The following is a 10,345-nucleotide window of genomic DNA, read 5'->3' on the forward strand; positions in this document are numbered from 1 at the left end:
GATGCACTCTGGGCCTTCTTCATCACGAGATCCTGAAAGCACTGATCAATGTAATCTTGGAGAGCCTCTAAACTCTCCCCGTTGTTCTCCAGGGTGTTGGAGATTATTAAGACAAATATTGTTAGTTATAAGACAATTGATAAGTGTATTTGGTAATACTGAAGCTTAAAGGAATTTGTACAAATCTAAACTACCATTCGCTTAATTTTCCGCCAAAATCTCCGGCGTCTGACGTCAGTTACAACATGAGTCGCTTACCTTGTCCGTCACTTCCGTCACTTACCTCTCCTCCGTCACTTACCTCTCCTCTCACTCTTTCCCTTTCAGAATTTCAGAATTATACAAAAATGCCTTTTTAGGAAACACAAAATGGGATAACAATTTAAAGATGTTCTGCAACAACAGAGGTTGATCAAGCCTTGAAAGCTGGTGCTACTTATTCCTATAAGTGTTCCAACTTTTCTGGATTACTTACAACCCCCTCTGTCTGCATAAAAGCGGTATTGCAGCGTTGCAACAAACTGTGGTACGATACCCTTGTAAACATCTGTTGAACAGTACTGTAGTGTAGAAAATAGTGTGTCACTAGAGAGACAGACCATCATAACACTTAAAAATGTAGGTGTTTCCTACAGAGAAATTGCAAAGAAAGTCAAGGTGTCAGTGAGTACAGTTTGCTTCCCCATCAAAAGGTCCTCAGAAACTGGGGAACACTGAGACAGGAAGAGGTCTGGCAGCCCCAAAGCCACAACTGAATCAAAAGACAAGTCAGAGGAGAGTTAACAGCTTGTGTCATAGGCGGCTCACAGGACAACAGCTTCAAGCACAGCTTCATAGTGGTCACAGTAAGCAAGTCTCAGTTTCAACTGTGAAGAGAAGACTTCGATCTCCCAGTTTGACAGGACGAGCTGCAGCAAGAAATCCACTGACATCAGAATAAGACAAAGAGGCTTGCCTGGGCCATGAAACACCACCATTAAACTACTGAAGACTCGAAGAAGGTATTATGGACTGATGAATCATAATCAAAATAACACAGGATCTTTGTACGCCGTCGAGTAGGTGAAAGGATGGTTTCACAGTGTGTGGCATCAACTGTCAAACATGGAGGAGGAAGTGTGATGGTCTGGAGCTGTTTTGCTTGATCCAGGGTCGGTGACTTGTACAGGGTGAGAGGCACCCTGAACCAAAACAGCTACCACAGCATTCTGCAGCACCATGCGGTATGGACCTAGTTGGTCAGGGGTTCATCCTGCAGCAAGATAATGACCCAAAACATAAGTCCAAGCTATGCCAGAACTACCTCAGGAAAAAAGGACAAGATGATAAGCTTGAAAACATGGAGTGCTGGTTTGGGATGAACTGGACAGAAGAGTGAAAGCAAAGCAACCTACAAGTGTCACATTTATGGGAACTTCTGCAACAGATATGGGAAGAACTTTCTGAAAAATATTTGATTTCTGTTGTAGAAACAATGTCACGGGTGTGTTTAGCTGCTATATCTGCCAAAGGTGTCTACTTTGATGAGTTAAAAGTTTAGAAAACATTTAGGTCTATAAATTGATTCCATGATTTCTCTTTTTAACTCCAATTGCATGTTTCTATTTGCATTTCAGAGTGCAATGAGACATTAAACTGTGTAATTTTCAATAAAAAATTGAAAATTGGGGTCTTCTAAAACTTCTGATAAGATAAGACAATAAGATAATTGTAATAAAATATATAAGCTAAGACTGTAAAAATCAAGCTCAGATCAGAGCTGACATCTTCAGATTTCTTGTTTTGTCTGATGATACAGTGATTTTTGATGCTGTTGGGATAAAAAGTTAATATTATGACCACTTGTACCTAGAACCGCTAAGGCAATTTTTGGCCCCATAGATATTAATATAAGAAATGAAGAAAACCCCAAAACAAAACACAAAGCAGAGAACCAATCAGAACAAATAAAGAGTCAAATTCAGAGCAGAGCAGCTGAATTTGATGGGTTCCAGTGCTGAGCAGAGGATGTGAGGAGGTTAAGGTGTTTCCGACTGAATCAGACCTGTGTGGATGATGGATGAGAGATATAGAGAAGTGGAGCTATAGATGGTGTAATAAACTGTTCAATCACTATTGTACTTTACAATAATAAATGTGTTATAATCTGCTTCTTTTTTGTATCAACTGTGAGGTCAATTTTAAAATATAACCAACAATTTATTCACTTTTAGTCACTTACAGTTATTTATTCACCTTTCAGTCACTTTAATTTTAAAACTGTGTAATTTTAAAACTGTATATACTGTATATTCTGTGTATTTATTATTTCACTCCTATTGCCTGTTCTTATTGTCCTTATCTCCAACGTTATGCTGCTCTGTTGTTTGTTAATTGCCCCTTGGGGATAAATAAAGTCTTCTGATTCTGATTCTGATACGTTTTTTTGTTAATTTTAGCGTAACTTCAAATTCTGTAAGCAAATAATTGAAACCATCTGTAGAACTAATAAAATCTTAACACTTAATCTTAATAACTTATTTTGCCAAATCTTAGTCAAGGTTAAAATAGATTGTTTTACAGTGTTAATCAGATGTTTGAATGCAGCGCTTTCCCATCTGTCAAAAGCTTCTTCTCCCTTTAGTGATGATCCTGCCCCAGGCAATGGTGTCATCATTGGAGCATGTGCAGGCTGATATTAGTCTTTAATAGGGCTGTCAAAATTGAGAGCAAACAAAACAACTGCTCTATAATGCCCTCTGCTATCTTAGTTTAATTGGTCACATGACTGCATCACATGACTAAAATGTGTCATCGTTTTCAAAAAGGCTCCCGGTTCGCTGTCCACACTGTGACGCGAAAACAGTGTTTTCAAATGTATCCACTTTGGAGAGCGTTTTCTTGACTTTGACCGAAAACGCCATGTCAGTATGGACGGAAGGCCAAAACGGAGAGAAAAAGTGTGGACATGGCCTCAGTAGCAGTGGCTAGTCACAACACCAGCCTCTGCCTGCTTCAGTAGAGACCAACTGAATTTTGACTTGTATGACTCAAGACTTGACTCTTCAGTGACTTAAGACTTTTAAGATTACATTGTCTTGACTTATAAGATAAGATGAGATAAGATAAGATAAGATAAGATAACCTTTTTTAGTCCCACACGTGGGAAATTTGTTTTGTCACAGCAGGAAGTGGACAATGGAAAAGTTATGAAGCAAAAATTAGAATAAAATAAAATAAGAATAAATACAGTACACAACTGTACAGAATAGAATAAAATAAAATACTATATACAGTAGAATAAAATAGAATAAAATATACAATAAGATAAAAATAGAATACAAATGCTATATACAACTGAGTAAAAATACAACGATGCCAGAAAAGATTATTGCACATGTGTGGATGTGTGTGTTTGATCAGTTAAAGTCTTTGTTGTGGAGTCTGACAGCAGTGGAGAGGAAAGACCTGCGAAATCTCTCCGTCCCACACCGTGGGTGCCGCAGTCTCCCACTGAAGGAGCTGCTCAGTGCTGTCACAGTCTCATGCATGGGGTGGGAGATGTTGTCCAACAGGGATGACAGCTTAGCCACCATTCTCCTGTCACTCACCACCTCCACTGGGTCCAGAGGGCATCCTAGAACAGAGCTGGCCCTGCGGATCAGCCTGTTCAGTCTCTTCCTGTCCCCAGCAGAGATGTTGCCGCCCCAGCAGACCACACCATAAAAGATGGCTGAGGCCACCACAGAGTCATAGAAGGTCTTCAGGAGTGGGCCCTCCACTCCAAACGACCTGAGTCTCCGCAGCAGGTACAGCCTGCTCTGCCCTTTCCTGTAGAGGGCGTCTGAGTTATGAGTCCAGTCCAGTTTGTTGTCCAGATGAACACCAAGGTACCTGTAGCTGTCCACAGCCTTGATGTCCATACCTTGGATGTTCAGTGGTTGCAGTGGAGGATGCTTGTGCCTGCGGAAGTCTACCACCAGCTCCTTGGTTTTACTGGCATTGATCTGGAGGTAGTTCAGCTGGCACCAGTCCACAAAGTCTTGAGTCAGTCCTCTGTACTCCTTGTCCTCCCCATCAGTGATGAGGCCGACTATTGCAGAGTCATCAGAGAACTTCTGCAGGAAGCACTGGGTGGAGTTGTGGGAGAAGTCTGCAGTGTAGATGGTGAAGAGGAACGGAGCCAGAACCGTTCCCTGTGGGGCCCCCATACTGCAGACGACCCTGTCCGACACACAGCCCTGAGTCCTCACATACTGTGGTCGGTCGGTGAGGTAGTCCAGAATCCAGGTAGTGAGGTGATGGTCCACTCCAGAGTTCTCCAGCTTGTCCTTCAGAACCGAGGGAAGAATGGTGTTGAAGGCACTGGAGAAATCAAAGAACATGATTCTCACAGTGCTTCCAGCGGTGTCCAGGTGAGCGAGGGAACAATGTAGGAGGTGAATGACGGCATCATCCACTCCAATGCCAGGTTGGTAGGCAAACTGAAGTGGGTCCAGTGATGAGCTCACAAGGCGCCGAAGCTGAGCCAGGACCAACCGCTCCAGGGTCTTCATCAGGTGGGATGTCAGAGCCACCGGCCTGTAGCTGTTGAGGTCCTTGGGGCGTGAAGTCTTTGGCACTGGAACAACACAGGAGGTTTTCCAGAGCTGTGGGACTCGTCCCAGCCTCAGGCTCAGGTTGAAGAGGTGCTCCATCACCCCACACAGTTGGTCTGCGCAGGACCTGATGACCCTCGAGCTGATGCCATCTGGACCCGCTGCCTTCTTGGCTTTAATCCTCCTCAGTTCCCTCCTAACCTGGGTGGTTGAGAGAGACAGGCTGGAGCCTTGTGTTGAGTGTGTATTGGATGCTGTTGTTGGGGGTGGGGAGGGGTGAGCAGGGTGAATAGAGGAGGTGTGAAGTGTCTGAGGTGTCAGAGTTGGAACAGCAACAGTGGGGGTGGGTGAGTCTGCAGCCGATGTTGGAGACTGCCTCATGGCTGAATCAAATCTGTTGAAGAAATGATTCAGTTCATTTGCCCACCTCACATCCCTCCCAGGCAGAGAGTTCTGATGTTTGTGGCCTGAGATGGTTCTGAGGCCTCTCCAGACTTCACCAACGTTATTTTGCTGAAGCTGGTTCTCCATCTTCTGCCTGTAGCTGTCCTTCCCATTCCTTATCAGTCCCCTCAGCTTTCTCTGCACCCTTTTCAACTCCTCATTGTCTTTGGATTTGAAGGCCCTCCTCTTCTGCTTGAGGACAGCTTTAATTTCTGGGGTAATCCAAGGTTTGTTGTTGGAGAAACACCGTACAGTCCTGGTAGGTACGGTGTTATCCACACAGAAATTAATATAGTCAGTAATGCATGTAGTAAGGCTGTCGATGTCCTCTCCGTGGTCGTCACAGATCACCTCCCACGCAGTGGACTCAAAACAATCCTTAAGAGCCTCCTCGCTCTCCTCCGACCATTTCTGTACTGAGCGGGTGGCTGGTGGCTCCCTGCGCACTAAGGGGACAAGGTGCACCAGGTTATGATCAGATCTGCCCAGGGGAGGGAGAGGTGATGAACTGTATGCCTCTTCAGCATTGGCATACAGTAAGTCCACTGTTTTATTGTCTCTGGTTGGGCAGGTCACATACTGGGTGAAGGTGGGCAGTGTGGAGTCCAGTGAGGCATGATTGAAGTCCCCTGATATTATGAGAAGGGCTCTCGGAGATTGTGTTTGCAGTCTGCTGACCACAGAGTGGAGAGAGTCACAGGCTGCATCCGCGTTGGCCGAGGGGGGGACATACGCTGTTATCGCGATAACATGCGAGAATTCCCGGGGCAGGTAGTACGGACGCATGCTAACGGCTAACAGCTCAATGTCTCTGCTGCAGAGTTGTTCTTTTACAGTGATGTGCCCGGGGTTACACCATCTGTCATTCACAAACACTGCCAGTCCCCCTCCTTTCCTCTTACCGCTGTCTCTCGTCCTGTCTGCTCGCAGCAGCTGGAATCCCGTTAGTGTCACGCTCGTGTCCGGAGTTAGCGATGTTAGCCACGACTCTGTTAGCATCATGATGCTACATTGCCGGTACTCCCTCTGTGACCAGGTTAGCGACGTGAGCTCATCCATCTTATTGGGCAAAGATCTTACATTTCCAATAATTACAGAAGGAAGAGATGGTCGATAACGTCTCCTTCTCGGGCGACGGCGCTCCTTCCCAGCACGACACCCCCGTCTTTTCCTCCTCAGCTCGCTGGGAATGCCGGGTCTGTCCGCCGGCAGTACAGCTGCGGGACGCAGCGCTAACAGCTGATCCTTACTGTAAACAAAGGATCCCTGCTCTGGGTCCCCAGACACGGGTGAAAAAAGTAGAAAAAAACTAAGAAAAACGACCAGAACTAGCACAAAACGGTAGAACATGGTTGCAGAGTCTAATTACTCATACGTTAGTTATAAAAAATTACGAGAAGAAAAAGATAAGAGAGAAAGAAACTCAGAATGAGCAGAGCTGCTGTAACAGGCTGCCGCACACGGGGGGCGACTTGGAACACCCAAGCAACACCCCTAACTTTTAAAAAGTCATTGACTCGGGCCCTAGATTGGCTGTCTAAATAATTTAGTTTACTAAGTAAAACTGTGTATTCTAAACAACCAACAGAAGTGACACATTCCAGTGTATTTCTATGAGGAGAGGAGCTCGATAGTTACTGTCTCCTGCTTGCCCTCCTTTCCTTTTTGTGTCTCTGTAGTTGTTTTTCTCCCTGGGTGTGTGTGTGTGTGTGTGAGTGCATGTGTGTGAGTCTGTGTGTAGGCATGGTTGTGCATCCCACCCTCAGTGTGGCTTCTCTTGTCTCTCCACCTTCCTCTGTGCACGCAGCTGCTGGCAATCAGCTGTGATTACTCACCTGCGGCTCACTGGTTATCAGGCTCACTACTTAAGGCTGAAGCAAACACTCAGTCATCGCCAGATCATTGCGTCAGCTAAGGTACGCTCTCGGCCTCCCTCTTGCTTGGAATCGCCGTGTTTTATGCTTTAGATAACCAATCTTTCTGTGCAGACCTTGCCATGAAGCCTGACTCCTGTGCCCTCTTTTCATGTGTGTTCCCTGGGAAGCCTGCCACAACTGCCGCTGCTGCTAGAACTCAAACACCTCACCACCAACCTTGATCACTGCCTTTTATTGCAATATCTTGTCAATAAACGTGTTGAACTTTTACAGTGTCTTGCGCCTGGGTGATCATTCTGTTAGTTTATGACAGTTAAAGTATATTTGGGTCACATTTGAATCTACTTTAAAAGTGATGTTATCTAACGTGGAACAATTTAATTTCCAAGTTGTTAAACATATCAGGTCAAGTCTTGGTTGACTGACACATAAGTTAATGAGACAATCTTAAAGTTGGAGAAAAAAAATCTGAACCTGAATGAAAGTGTCATTATTAAAGATGATTCAAGGTTTAGTTTCAAATCTAACTAGTTAAACTTTGTAATTCTTGCATTATTATTACGCGCGTGGGCACGCACACTCACCGGCTTGTTTTATAGAGTTTGGATGTTTTTGCCCCTCCCCCTTTATACAAATTTATTGAAAAAGGGAGTGGTAGTGGCTTCGGCACTAGGGCCACCACTAGAGGACACTACATGAGCAAGAGAAATAAATATTGGAATATCTAACCCTTTGACAGACTGGCGACCTGTCCAGGGTGTACCCCGCCTCTCGTGCTATGGTAGCTGGGATAGGCTCCTCCAGCCCCCTGCGTCCCTAACAAGGATAGACAGAAGAGAATGGATGGATGGATGGATATCTTACCAGTTTTAATGTTAAAACTCTAGATAACCCACTATCAAAAGTATCTCAAACAGTGGATTATAGCAAACCAGATCGGTGATCATTTTAATTTGGTATGATGTATTGTTTGTATTTGCCTCTGTCTCTAATTTGTAAAGTTTTACGTGATCTGCATTTTCTTCATGTTGTAAATTGTGGTCGATAACACAAAAGCTGATAGCACCAGATTTGTTCCTAAGATCAAAGTCAGAGCTTCCTTTCATACAAATAATAGATCCAAGGATTTCATCCTGATACCTAGTGGCAGCCAGGGTACTGTTGCCCAACCTCTAGAGATCTGTACATCCCTCCATGGTCATGCCTCCCCAGACCACCACTTACTACCAAACCGGTGATGCTCAAGGTTGTTACAGGCGGCATAACGTTCTCTATGGCTGCTCCAGACCCTTTCAATGCTGTCACATGTGCTCAGGATACACCTGCTCTCATCTGTGAAAAGCACAGGGTGCCAGTGGTGGACCGGACTGCATCGTGCTGGGCAATGGTTGTTGGGGTCACTATAGGTTGTCAAATCCTTAGAAAGTCTGTTTCTGAACTTTTGGTCAGACATTCACATCAGTGTCCTGCTGGGGGTAATTTTTTTAAGCTCCAGCAGTGCTCATCCTACTTACTCCTTGCACAATGGAGCAGATACTGGGTTAAGGACCATCTATGGCCCTGTTCAGCTCTCCTAGAGTAACTGGCTGTCTCCTGGGATCTTCTCCATACTCCTCAAACTGTGCCTGGAGGAGTTGAACTACCTGTACAGCCTCTGTAGGTCTAAATCTAGTGAAAAACTGTCCGAAAAAATAAGGAGGAAAATAAATGTCAGTGCCCTCTATCTGTAAAACCATTCCTGTTTTGGGGGTTGCCTCGTTGTTGCCCCTCTAGTGCACCTGTTGTTAACTTCATTAACACCAAAGCAGATTAACCCGATTAACATGCCCCTCTGGTACTGAACTGACCACATAAATATTCCAGAAGTTTAAATTACCTGATGATGTACTCTGATTAAAAAGTGTTCCTTTAATTATTATGAGCACTGTAGGAAGCAAAATGGAGTAGAGGTAATCTTGAAGGGAGGTATGTGAATAGTGTTATGGAAGAAAAGAGTGTCAGAAATTTATAGGAGGAAATCAAAGGGGTGTTGCCGAATATTGTCAGTGTGTATGCCCCACAGGTTGGATGTCAGAAGAGAAACAGAAATTACACAGTAAGCTGGATGGTGGCAGATAGAGTCCCTGGGGGGAGAGAGTGGTGATTGGAGCAGACTACAATGGACATTGGGGGGGGGGGGGGACAGAGTTGTTGAGGAGGTGTTGGTTCGAGTCACCAGATAGTCAAAAAGTACAGCTGTAGTGCTGAGGCAAACTGCCAAGAAAGTGTTTTAAAGTGAGCATAGCACTATTCCTGTTTATTTTATTATAGCTACTACTGAGTGGAATGTGTTCCTTGTGCACAATCCTGAGCACTTCGCAGTAGCCTACAGTTTTGTTTTGTTTTTGTTTTTTTTAACCATGATTTATATTAAGATCTGACTCATTTCTGTGGTAGACTGCTCATTGAGATCTTTACAGATGTCAAAAATTTAAATTTACTTCAAGAGAAAGAACAAAATATTTCTGATAACCAATGATCTTTTCCACTAATTAATTGAGGTGCAGCTTCTTTTTCCTGGCTTTTCTCTTCAGGACAGCAATTTAAAGCTATTCAAGTGTGATGCCCTTTCATTCTTCACATTGTCCTCCTGCTGTTTCTTAACAACATCTCATTTGCACCTTTTTAGCAACCAAGGAGACACAACCCAGAAGCACTCTGCAGAAGTCATACCATCAATGGATGGAGAGACAACATGACATAGTGCTGGAGCTCCAAAATTGTCTATACCAAGCTAGATAATGCGTGATTTTGGGCATGAAAAATGAAGACATCAGTCTTGTGCATCATTAAATTGCTAGATGATGGTGTCTGCTGTTGGTAACTAAGGAAAGGTGGTGAAGTTGAGATAAAGAATTTGACAAGAGGCTAAAATTTGATATTTCAGTATCGAATAAGAGTGAGTACTGATAAAGCATTCCTTACAACACAAGCACTATATATAGTTTAATGGAAGTAGACAGAAAAAACCCACAAAAAAAATACATAAAAGTTTTAAATTGATTTACATGTCACTGTGTGAAATAAGTATTTGATCCGCCCATTACTGTGCCAGAATTCTGGGGGTGGGGGTGTGTTGGGGCTTATTAAGAGCTGGAGGAAGCAGTTCGGGGAGAGAAATGGTCTGTAACTGAAAACTGTTCAGGAGGTTGATCAGGAGGTAAAGCAGAGTAGGACTGGGCAAAGTAAGCTCATGCTTCTTACAGAGTTCCTAGGGCTAGCTAGTTTGTGCACAGGAAGCATTGTCCTGACATAAGGCTTGAAAGATCCTTTCTTTAGTATGTCTTCAGTTCACCCATCTACTTGTAACACTAATGTGTCTCTAATACTCTAAGACCAAAAGGTACTTCAACCAAATTTGATGCAAAAGAGCTCACTGCTTTGGACCAGTAGGTTCGGCTATGTACA

This window comes from Oreochromis niloticus, linkage group LG11 (assembly GCF_001858045.2).
Source record: "Oreochromis niloticus isolate F11D_XX linkage group LG11, O_niloticus_UMD_NMBU, whole genome shotgun sequence".
In the NCBI taxonomy this organism is placed as follows: Eukaryota; Metazoa; Chordata; class Actinopteri; order Cichliformes; family Cichlidae; genus Oreochromis; species Oreochromis niloticus.